Source organism: Cupressus sempervirens, chromosome 10, assembly GCF_028749045.1.
Source record: "Cupressus sempervirens isolate cs-2001-9-10 chromosome 10, ASM2874904v1, whole genome shotgun sequence".
Lineage (NCBI taxonomy): Eukaryota > Viridiplantae > Streptophyta > Pinopsida > Cupressales > Cupressaceae > Cupressus > Cupressus sempervirens.
This window is the reverse complement of record NC_143127.1, coordinates 757518878-757531730: the sequence shown is the minus strand read 5'-3', so window position 1 is coordinate 757531730 and position 12853 is coordinate 757518878. Positions and strand designations below refer to the sequence as shown.

Genomic DNA, 12853 nt, shown 5'->3' with positions numbered 1-12853 from the left:
ATACTATGCATGTAAACAATGAAACACTCTTGTGAATAGCTCTGAATAGTGGATTGTTTCCTTGATGGACTATATTCAGAATGTGAGTTTGAAAGAATTAAATATGAGAGTCTTATTCACAAGAAGAATGTGCAACCATTTCTTCAGCAATTTTGTGAAATATGGACATATGGTCAGTGGCAAATGGCCATTATACTTCCTTCCATCACTCATTAGTAGTTGAATTGCACAGGTAATTAGTTATCTCTTTTCATTGCATTTGTATCAATTTGACGATCAATTGTTTCATCATCTAAACACTCATGATTTCTTTTAAAAATTCTCAATACCCTATTTTTTTTGTGGTCTGTTGTTCTAAAAAACTAGAATTTTATCTGTTGGTTTCAAGTGCTTGTCGATCTTTCCATTTTCAAAAAAATAGAACCAGATCGTGCATCTAAATATGTTTCCTGAGATAATTTGAAAATGAAATTATGCTTTCGCTCACTAAGGTTACCTCACTTTTTTTTTTGTTAATTAGGACATGCTTCACATTCAAAAGCAAGAGAAGCCAAGGAGCTATAGGCTACACACATTCTCATTACTCAGTTGGAAAGTACATGATAATGACAGGTGAGTGATCCCATGATGCTTTTTGATTTTGTATTTGATATGAAATGATGAAATGAAAGAAGCAACAGGGAGGCATGAAAGCCAATGGACATAGAATTTACAAATTAGTAATACTCCTACGACCTTGGAGAGTTCGACTGCTAGTTCTAGTAGTAATTGGACTATTTGAAGCTCTGAATCCTTGGAATAATTTGAGGGGTAGTTCATGCACTTCTATAGACTTGCTAAAGCTTGAACCATTTTGAGTGTCTATGTCATTAAAATTAAAACCTAGAATCTCTATTCACATTTTGAGCTGTTTTGAAATAAAGGGGTAAAAACTTTATTAAAGATCAAAAAGCTCCATTAAAAAGAGACCAAGGACCTAAGGTCCCAAGGAGAAACCAAAGCACAACCCCAAATAGAGATAAAACAACCAACACCATCATTTGTCACCATTCTCAACCCTATCCTCATCAAGAATATTCCTTAAGTCAAGATGGAGCTCCTGAGGAACCCACTCCCATTCCTCAGTTCTCCATCCCTCAGCATGCTCAAAAGCCCACCTCGCCAAAAAATCAGCTGCTCTATTCCACTCCCTTGGAATATGGACAAAAGTCACCATTTCCATCAAAGAACTAACTTGAAAAATTTGTTTCACAATCCTAGCCAACTGCCAATTAACATCAACCACTTTCTATTCAATAAGCAAGTTAATCAAAACCTGGGAATTGGATTCACAAACTATTCTTCTCCACCCCAAAGCATGAGTTTTTTCAAGAGCGGCAAGAATAACTAACCCTTTCACCAGGTTAATGGTCTGAATCCCATCATAGATTGAAAAGATAAAGATCACTGAGCCCAGAGAGTCTCTACCAATCCCACCAATACCAGCTAGACCTGGACTGCCCCTTGAAGATCCATTAGTATTGATCTTCAAGACACCATAAGGAGGAAGCTACCATTTTCCAACCTTGTCAATTTTTTGCTTCTCACGACGTCGTCACTTAGCCCTTGTTAAGGCCAAACAAGACCCCAAGGTCCCCAATCTCTCCACCAACTCTATATCTTGTTTCCCCAAAGGTAATTCCACTTCACACTGAGCCTCCACTATCTCTTGAACCATGCCCAATAACCTCTACCAAATTTGTTGCACTAGTCTTTGTTGTCCATGAAAAATCCTTCGGTTGCGCTCTAACCAAATCTACCACAATAAGAAGAAAGGCCCCACAAACCACACCTCTTGTAGAAAGGGAGCCATAGAGGGGGGCTCTCAATCAAGGAGGAAGCATGAACACAAGGAGTTGTCGAAACATCCCACAAAAAATGCCAAAGTTGTAGGGTGAAAGAGCAACGAGATAAAAAATGGGTAGAGTCCTCCTCATTAGCCCCACACATAACACAAAAAAAAGGGCCATGGAACCCCCTCTTCCGAGTATTATCCCAAGTCAAACACTTATTCTATGCCAACATCGATATAAAACAATTACATTTTGGCCAAGATAGCTTGTTTTAGACCATCTTCCATCATTGCATTTCAGAAAGAACCATCTGATGAGACATCAACCTGTTGTACCCAAAGGCTACCTTATAGGTCCCCTTAGGATTGGGAGGCCAAGCAAGCACATCATCCTCCTGGAGAGAGAAACATCTTCTACTGGAGAGGATATTTTGTAGCACAACACATTCCTCCTGTAGACCTACAACCGACCATTCATCTAGGGACTTCCATTTAGCCATTTCCATCTAACCGCAAGGGAAAAAGGACTTAAAGTCACTTACTCATGACCCAAAAACTTGCAAAAACTGTAGACAAAGAATCACTAGGTTAGGAAAGTGAGAAATGATTGGGGGATATCCATCCCAAGAATCTGACCAGAATTGGGCCACAACCCCTCTCTTGCAGATCCAAAATAACCCATCCTTAATAAGCTTAGCTCCTTTCTTAAGAGTATCCCAAATCACAAATCCCTTCCCCCCAAGTGGATACCTAGAAATATCAAGATGAGGGATCCCCAGGAGATACTTCTAAGAAAGAACTTTCGCCCAACTCTTATCCTACTCATTACACCACCGCTAGTAAAGTTTAGTAGCCAACACCTCTCCAGTCAAAGTCGACTATCTCAAGCCTAGTCCCCCATATTATTACAGACTGCACACCACTTCCCATCTAACCAAACTCCATTTGGAGGTTTCTAAGTAGCCAACCCATACAAATTCGCACACCACAGAATCTAAATCCTTAAGAAAGCCTTAGGAGCAACTTGGAGCATGCATCTATAAATGGGCAAAGCCTGCACCACTGACTTAATCAACTAGACCCGACCAGTAAAGGATAACCAACAATGAGTCCAGTGATTAAATTTCACCCAAAATTTGTCCAAAATAATCTGCCAAGACTCCTTGGGAAGCCTACTCACAGAGATGGGAATGCCAAGATACGTCAATGGAAGATTCTTGATCTAAAATCTCAAAGTGTGAGCAATCCTTTGTTGAATAGGGCCTGGAGTATTGAAGAAGTAGATGGAAGATTTTCTTTCATTAGTTTGTTGACCTGAGGCAACTAGGTACACATCCAAGACCCTTACAAGATTAGATGCCTCCCTCATTGTAGCCATCCCCATCAATGCAGTATCATCTACAAATTGCAAGCGAGTCTGTGGGGGTAAGGCTCCACCCCAAAAAGCTCTGAGTGACTCCCATTAATAAGGACCGAGAAAGAATTTGAAATAACATAACTCCAACCCCATTGAATCCATTCTTCTACAAAGCCAAAAGCACTAAGAACCTGCCTAACAAAGGACCACCTAACTTTGTCATAAGCCTTGGCCATGTCTAGTTTGATAAACATCACTTTTTATTTTGATCTGGCCATAGAGTGGATGACCTCAGTTGCAATGACAATCCCATCCAAAATTTGCCTACTAGCTACAAAACCACTTTTCTCCTCAGAGATCAAATCTACAAGCCCCTTCTTCAACCTATCTACAATAAGTTTATAAATAATTTTGTAGATAACATTGCATAAAGAGATGGGTCAAAATTGGCTCAACCTATTAGCCCCCTCTTTCTTGGGGATAAGAGCCAAAAAAGTAGCATTTAGAGCTCTTAACATCTGCTTATTATGTTGAGAATCTTGAACCATAGCCAAGAGCTCAAATTTGATGATATCCCAGAAGTCTTGAAAAAACTCAATTAGGAAACCGTCTGGGCCTGGTGCCTTCCCCTTCTTCATATTAAACACAATTCCTTCAAGCTCTTCAAGTGAAAAATCTCTCATGAGTTGCTAATTCATATCCCAGAAACAAGAGTAGGGATACAAGAAAGAATTTGTGCTTCCTCAGAAAACCCCCCTTGAAAAGAGACTCATACTGCACTACCTCACTAGAAATTTCCTGGAAGGAAGAAAGATGGTCTCCCCTGTCATTCACCAGTCTAGAGATAGAATTACCATGGCGCCTAGCTTTCACAGAGTTGAAGAAAAAAGTAGTATTTTTGTCCTCTTCCTAGAGCCACTCAATCCTAGCCTTTTGTTTCCAATACATTTCCTCCCGTAGTTCCCATTCTTCCAAAATTTTCACTACTCAAGTCTCATCCTGAAGCAATTTAGCTGTAATCCCATCCTCCCTTATCTTCCTTGTAATGTCATCTAGATCTGCCTGAGCCAATGCCTTCGCATGGAAGACATTCTCAAAGTACATACAATTCCACGTTTTGAGCTCAAATTTAACATATTGAAGGAGCTTAGTAAAAACATACATTGATGTACCATAGGCTGGTCTCTCCTTCCTCCACCAATCAGAGACCAAATCATTCAAAGATGGGTCTCATAACCACATGAGTTGGAACCTAAAAGGAGGCTTATGTAGCACCCTATTTGACTCTTAATTCAACTTGATAGGCCAATGGTTCGATCCTCTCCAATCCAAAATCTCATAACAAGATGACCACATCCCTCCAACCTAGTAATAAGAAACCAAAAATTGATCTAATCTTTCTACAACACAAGACTCACCAACTTGACGATTGTTCCAAGTGAATTGGCCATTGTTAGGTTTGATATCAACTAGATTCAATGTGTTGATGTTGTCTCGAAGTAGCATTGTAGAGGGCTTTAACCTTCAAATACCACCATGCTTCTTAGCCAGCTCACAAATGGCATTGAAATCCCTAGCCAAAATCTAAGGATGGAAAGGCAACATGCTATGGACCAATCTGATGTGAAAACACAAACCTTGTTTACCCTAGAATTAAGTAAGAGCATAAATATTGGAAAATAACCTTGTCTCAAGGCTAGTAGCGATCATAGACGTGGAGGATTTAGAGGAAATCCACCAAATAGGCTGAATTCTTCAAGGATTCCATAGACACGCCAGACCTCCTGATGCTCCATGAGCTCCAATGCATTGACACTCCCCATTTCTCCACAACTTAGGCATCAAACCTTGTATACTCTCAAAAGATAACTTAGTTTCCTACAAGAAGATGACATCAGGACCTTGCCTTCTAACTAACTCATGAACTACTTTTTGTCTAGGGCCACTGTTCAAGCCCCTTACATTCCATGACAAAACAATCATTTCAAGGGGCTTGAAAAAATATAATCTAGAGGCTTAATTGCCCCTGACTCTACCAAATTCTCACCCACTAGTTTAATCTTTTCCATATCCTTTTTCCTACCAGGCTTAACAAATTTCTCTACCCCACCCTTCTTGATATCTTTATGCAAAATGCCCAATTTGGGAGGAGGCTTAGTCTTCGCTATTGAGTTTGAACCAATGTTCTACCCAATAGACAAAGAATCTTCTCCAACTATAGAAACAATGGCCAAGGGTTCTTGCATCACAGAGATTCCCCTTTGCTGATCCCCTTCCAATTGCTGACAATCATCCCCTTGCGGTTCCATAGAAACTTCAAAAGTAAGATCCTCCTGCGCTGATCCCACAAGCCCTTGATCCAAGTTGATCAATCCCGAGTTCACCTCCTGTTGGCTAAGCTCATCCAAAACCTCAAATCTGTTGAAGGTATCCTCATCATGCCTTTCTTTAAAAGGCCTCTTTTGACCCCTACTCTGATTTTGAACCTTGATAGGGACAAATCAATCAAAAGCCCCAACCTCATATGGAGAAATACTCTTCCCATTATCTATATCAGGAAGATTACCTTTAGGCTGAGAAGGTTGGTTCTTCCTAGACTTGTATCTAGGGCATCTCTGCTGCAAGTGGTCATATTCTCAACAAAGCTGGCATCGAAAAGGAAGAGTTTCATAATCCAACTACTGCATCCAAAAATAAGAGCCCGCACACATCTCTATTGCATCGGCTAAAGGCCTACTAAGATCGATTTCAACACAAATGCATGCAAAATTCATTACCTTTTTGCCCAAAGTTTGCGACAAAATCCCTACCAGGTTACCAAGCACGAAGGCCAAAAGGTGCATCACATCTTCTCAACAGCATTCCATGAGGAACCGCGGTAATCGAACCCACACCGAAACACGATTAGGGAGCTCCTCTACAGGGTTAAATTCAGCATGCCATGGCTTGATAAACAACCCTACTTTATTATGGAAATAAGGCCCCCCCTCAAATACCTGATTGCAATCAGTAGTGCAGTTGAAAGTAACCATGAAATAATTGTTTGCTAGCAACATAATCTCCATTTCCCCCTCCGGCTCCCAAATCCTGCAGGCCCAATCCTTCAAAAATTGCAAGGAAACCCTCATCCCCAAAAACTTACAGTATATTGAATGATGTGAATAATACTCAACATCATCAACAATCATCTCAACTGGAATAACCAGTTTTGGCCTCTCTTTGCATCTCTCCAGACAACCATTCGTCTTTGTAATCCTTGAGCCATTAGATAGCCCCGAATCAACAATCCCAGAACTTGGTGCAAACAAATTGTTATCAAAGGTCTTCATCCCTTGATTTGAAGGTTTTGAGCCTATCGCTGCCCGAAAATCCAAATGAGGGCTCCTCACCGACGTCTCACCCCTAGAGTCTGCCATTAAACTAAGAAAACGAATTCCGAAGGGGTGGAGAGGGATTCCTCCCCTTACCCTTACTCTGAGCCCCCCCAAAACCCACACCTACCATCCCTCCTCCCCATGCAGCAGAGAAGAACCCAAGGGCGCAAACAAACAAACTGCCCGCAGCAGGAACACACCCAAATCTCCGCAAAGAACCTGGAAAAAACGCAGGTCTTATCCTGCACGCGGCAAAGAAAACTGCCCTCCAATCGTCCAAAGCAAACCCCACCCAGCGAACACCAGCCTCCACCAACACAGCGCAGAAAGAGCTGAGCATAGACAGGCTAGGGCACTGATGCCCTAGCAGGAACTGCAAAAACTTCGCTCGTCCATCTGACTTCCCAACCTTGTAGCATCGCATTTTGGGCTGCTTTGTTGTCCATAATGTGACATTATTTTTCTGTAATTTTGATTTGGAAAAAAAGATTTTTCTCCTTCCTTTTTCCCTGGCAGCCAATAATAGCTCAGAGAATTAGTAATTTTCTAATTTTATAAATGTACGAAAATAATAAACCGTGTACAACAACTTTACAAATGAATTAATTTTTAGCTATTATTGATTGAAGTAATTAAGTTATGTGCACCTAACGGATGCAAAACTGTTAAAATGCTGAGAGAATGAAACAAAAAGAGGAGCTAGAATTGAAGGGAGCGATGAGAACGGGGAGATGGCTATAAGCTAAGGCGCGGATATATATGTATATATATTTTGAGAATATATATTTTGTGGTTGGCCTGGTTCGATATACAATGTCTATTAAAAATAACACATATTCCAGTACATAAAACCAATTTTTGTTTTATAGAAATACAAAAACATTGTGCTAAAATTATGTAGATGATATTAGAGATAATTTGCACACACCCAGATTTTACTAAAAAATTGACCTTATTGCTTATTGCTCCTCCATCTCTGTAATCTCTGCCTCCAAACCCTCAATCCGTCTCTACGGCAAAAATGATCCAAATCTGCAGGATTCAAAGCGTTCTGATTTAGCTGTTGAACAAAATCAAAAGCATTATCCTAACCCCAAAAAAAATCTGTCCACAGAACATTTTCTGGAAGTCACCAGAAATGCTCGCATAAATTTGTTTTATGGCGGACGATCCCAAAGTTTAAGTTCGCCTTTAATCTTTTGAAATATTATTTTTCTCCCTTACCTTTTTGGTCTCAGCCAATACAAATACAAATAAATAACATTGCAAACTTTTGAAAAGAAAAATAGTCTTAAAAAATTCTAAAATATGACTGATGGATGTAAAAAAAAAATTTGCATCTAACCGATGCAATAGTTAGCAGGAACTAATAATAATTAGTTATATATAGACCGTCGTTATTTTTATTCGTTATATACGTTGTTATTTCGTTCCCTGGAGACTAAAATGAAAAATAACAAACCCAAAACAGAATTGGAAAGTCAAATGGCAGCTGAAGCGAAATGGCAGTCTAGAGATTCCTGGGAATTCTACTACCTACTCATAAAATCATTTTCAGAACAGCGACTTCAAATTTTCTTCCCATTTTCTAAAAATAGGGGTACGAAATGCAACCTGAAATTGTAACTCCCGTTGAAGATTTAATTTGTTTAACTCCTGAAAATGTAACCTGCGAATCCTGCTGAACATTGAATTTGTAACTCCTCCCAGAGATTCCAAAGACTCCTCTTTATAAAACGTTTCAATAATTGGAAGCTCAATATCTAAAGTAGAAATGGCAGCTAAAGCAGGGACAAGAAACAAGGAGCTGATAAGAGGCATAGGCCGATTTTCCAGATCAAAAATGTATCATAAGAGAGGAATCTGGGCGATTAAGAACCACAACGGTGGTTCATTTCATGTGAATGCCAAGCCCAGAGCAGAGCCAGTCGAGGAGAAGAAGTTATAGCCAGGGGAGGAGATACCCAAGCCTCACATTAACACGAGGCGGAAGCACAAGCCCTCCAAACTCAGGTAACACTCAATGCACTAGTCTTGTAGTTTTCTTCAGATTTATCAAACCACTGAATTTTTTTCAAAAAAAAATTCGTTTTTCTGTCATTTTTCTTTCATTTTTCTTTACTTAGGAGTTATTAGGTTTTGTGAGGTTATATTCAAGGTTTGATTTGTTATGCAGAGCTTTTATTTCTCCTGAAGCGGTTCTGATCATTTTGAAGTTTTTATTTAATTAAATGTTTAGGGTTTCCAGAGGTTATATTCAATGTTTGATTTGCTATCTAGGATTTTTATTACTCCTGGAGCACGTCCTCATCATTTTGAGGGTTAATTTAGGACCTGATTCAGGATTTAATGTCTTCCTCAGGGCTTCTATTACTCCTGGAACGATTCTGATCATTTTGACAGGCCCGTTCAAAGGAAAACGTGTTGTTTTCCTTAAACAACTCGGATCTGGTCTGCTCCTTGTTACAGGTAGCGCATCACAGTATTTTAACGGGACTGCTTTGTATTGTTAGTCTATTAAATATTTTGCACCATCTAGATCTATTTGAAATGACTACTATTTGATATTTTGAAATGGGTTAGGTCCATTCAAGGTTAATCGCGTGCCCACGAGAAGAGTTAACCAGGCTTATGTTATCGCTACTTCTACGAAAATAGATGTGAGCGATATTGATGTTACTAAATATGATGATAAGTACTTTGAAAGGGAGGATGGGAAAAATAAGAAGTCTGAGGATAATTTTTTCCAGGCTAAGAAAAAGGTACATATTCTAATAGCTAGACATTTTACCTTAGTCATCTTGTTCGTCAGATTCTTCTGTTAGATCAGCCTTGGCGTGAACTAATACCTAGTTCTGGTCCAGTTTGTCTGCTGGTTCATCTATGCTTCAAAAACTACAAATTAGGATACCATTTGTGATATTATGATTAAAATTTTTAAGTTTATAGTGCTTTTCTTGTTTATATCATATGTTTTTATGATGCTATAGGCGTCTTTCTATTTCGAACTCCTTTTCAAAAAAATTCCTTTCAAAACCAAACTTAGAACCGAACTCTAGCTGATAATTTAGCATTTTACTAATTTCAGATTGATCATGTCAAATCATCTATATTTGTTTAACGATACACACACAAACGTAGTATTCCTGCTTTCAAATTTTATTCTACTGTGCCCTAGCTTTATGTATGAATTGGATACCGTCTGATGTTTTACATTGAGATATAGTAAGATGAGGATGTTTATTTGGGTTATAGGGTTTAGAGTGATCATGCTAGTCAATGTGTATTGATATTGAGATCCTTTTTGAAGTTACATATCCTGATGCGAACTCTAATGTGTGCTGCAGCCAGAAAAGCATGTAGCCTCAAATAGAAAGGAGGATCAGAACATCCTAGACGAACAAGTTCTGAAGGCTGTTGAACTTGTAAAAGATTTGAAACAATACCTACCTGCCAGGTTCTCCTTGAGGTCAGGAATGAGACCTCATGAGCTTGTCTTTTAAGGACAAGCGCAATAAATCTTAACTTTTCTTTAACTTGAGACAATTTTTAACACTTTTTTACAGAATCTGTTTTGGGCAGATGGTCCTGAGATATCTCAAGCCTTTCTTAATTGTAAGATTTATCTATATTCTCCATATTTTTTTGCAAGGTTCTTGACTATTTCTCCAATCTATGTCTAGACATTATCCTTTGATTGGATATTTACATATCTTAAAAAGAGCTTTTGTTATTTTTGAAATAAATATTTTGAGATAGCTTTGGTTCTCATTGCATTTTTTATTCAAGCATTGGTATGCAAAATAAAAAAATAATCCAAGAAAAGCAACGATACTCTCACAAGGACTTATATATTGCACATAAATAATTGGGACAATACTTGGTGATGGCTTAAACATCACACACTAAGCTTCATTCCAATATTAAAAGTGTTAAATAGTCAAAATTGACTTATTTTCTCTAAGCCTAATTTTTTCCTTACTATCAATGCACTTGAAATGAGACAGATAGAAGAAATATTTCTAATCTCCATCCACCCGAGGAAAAGGACAGAAGAAATAATCGCGAAGAAATAATTTTGCCAGTAACAATCCCAAATTTGTTCCAATGCTAACTGGAATATTCACTTCAAGAGATTCTCCATATAGTAAGAAAATTGAAATTAATACAATAGTTCCAGATATATAGATATGCCTACAGGATGACAATCTACATAGAGAGGACTTGAACAGGTAAAGATTTGTGATTTGTCCTAGTCAGTCATCGAAACATATCAAATTAGCTCATCTCATACAATATATTTAACCAAAATGTTAACTTTAGGCGATTCCTATATATATCTATATCTATACACAGACATACATTATGTATGTATCTCCGTGCAGGCAATGTTGTGTATGTAAATGTAGTGCAACAACAAACAAATAATCAATATTAAATAATTGATTTTATATGTATATATTTTTTTAAATTATTATTTTTAAATATGTTCATTTATTTTAAAGATGACATCAAAATAATAATTATCAAATTTAAGTAACAATCAGATCAAAGTATGAACATTGGATAAAGCAATAGCTCTGCAACTCCTATGGTAACTAGTTTCAGTGCTGAAATAATTTGGTGAAACACTAAACGTAAATTAGGCCACATAAAGATCCATGAGTCAATTATGTATGGTAGCAAGATTCATGTAGAAATGAAGGAATCTCGTGAAGTTGTTGGGAAGAGGATATTAAGATATTTGAAAGATACAGTTGACAATGGCTCATGGTATGGTAAGGATGATGATTTTAGATTCTTTGCTTATACAAACGTTGACTAGGATCTAACGTGATGGCACATTTTTTCTAATAAAACATTGTTTCATGATTACATAAGAAACAAGATTGTGTGTCTCACTGCATTGCTATGCTAGAATATGATATCAGTTTTACAAATTATTCATAGGTGGTTTCGATGAAGTAATTTTTGTAAGATATCAAAATGAGTTTTGATGAACCTATTACTATCTATTATAATAACTCAAGTGTTATCAATATCTCAAATAGTCTAGTATACATTCAAAGATAAAGAATATATCAATCAAGTGTCATTTCTTGAAGGATAAGGTTAATAGCAAAGGAAGTTGAGTTGGAATATATGAATACAAAGAAATAAATTATTATTTTTTTCACTAAACCATTGTCTAAGGAGATATTTGAGTATCTGAGCAACATGCTAGGGGCTATTGCTTCACTTGATTTGGTATGAGATGCATTGGAATAAATCTGTCCATATAACTTAAATGAAATATATTTCTTCTTGGATTAATGCAGTGAGGTTACTCCTTAAGGAGAGTAGTGAGTAAAATTTTTGAGTTTGTAAAGTGTTAGTGATTAGAACATAATGAGTAGGTGTGAAATAGAGATATGGTATGAACAAGTATATATTTTGAGCTGCATTACTAGATAGTTGTGTTGTCTATATACATTTTTGGCATTGATGTCAAAAGGGGAGAGAGGGTGATGTGAAAAATAAAATCTATATGCTATGGAAAATATGAGTATGACAATATGTATCATGGGGAGTATGTTGTATGATGGAGAGAAGAGCATGCATTGTGTATAGAAAAAAGGGAGAGACATTGATCCTCTTGATGATAAGTTTAAGAATGGTAAAATAATTGTTGTACATAATTGATCTTTGACATTGAAAAGTAGGAGATCGTTGGACTTAATGTCAACATATTTCTTTGTTCAAACAATCTTATAGAAGTATGTTAGATGAATGTGCAATGGGAAGAATGGATTGGTGCGACTATTGTATTCATAGTTATCTAGTGCGAAGGTGCAATTATGAAGAGGTGTATTTCTAGCCAGTACATGTTAAGATATATAGGATCAATTCAAGGTATGAGAGAGTTATAGTGGATTTATCAGAGATTAGTATTCTATGTTAGGATGAGTTTAGGAACATACAAGGTGAAAATGTTTTGTTTGGTGAGCTTTGATATGATAGAGTTAGCTGATGAAAAGTTGGGATAGAGCTTATGAACTGGTTCTAACTCCTCAACTAGATTTGCACATACTTATGAGGATTGCGGAGAAAGTTTCTAGGGTGACAAAGTTAGTACATTTAGGAAGAAAAATGTTGTGCCCAACCTAATAATGTAGCATGGACCAATGGATTATGGCATAATTTACGGAGTTCTTACATATTTGAGGATATTGTTAAGGATCTTTTCTATTTCCTAGATCACATACAAAGGACCATTTTGTTAAATTATTTGTAATAAGAAAATTCTTTACA

The 12853-nt window shown here is 37.4% G+C and overlaps 1 pseudogene across 1 annotated transcript; it reads left to right on the top strand.

Annotated features, from left to right (window-relative positions):
* The first annotated feature begins 8136 nt into the window (after positions 1–8136).
* Positions 8137–10098, top strand: LOC149536078 (large ribosomal subunit protein eL6-like; annotated as a pseudogene). The gene is made up of 4 exons (XR_016356853.1): positions 8137–8575; positions 8925–9031; positions 9146–9324; positions 9910–10098. The product of XR_016356853.1 is annotated as a large ribosomal subunit protein eL6-like (transcript).
* The last annotated feature ends 2755 nt before the right edge of the window (positions 10099–12853 follow it).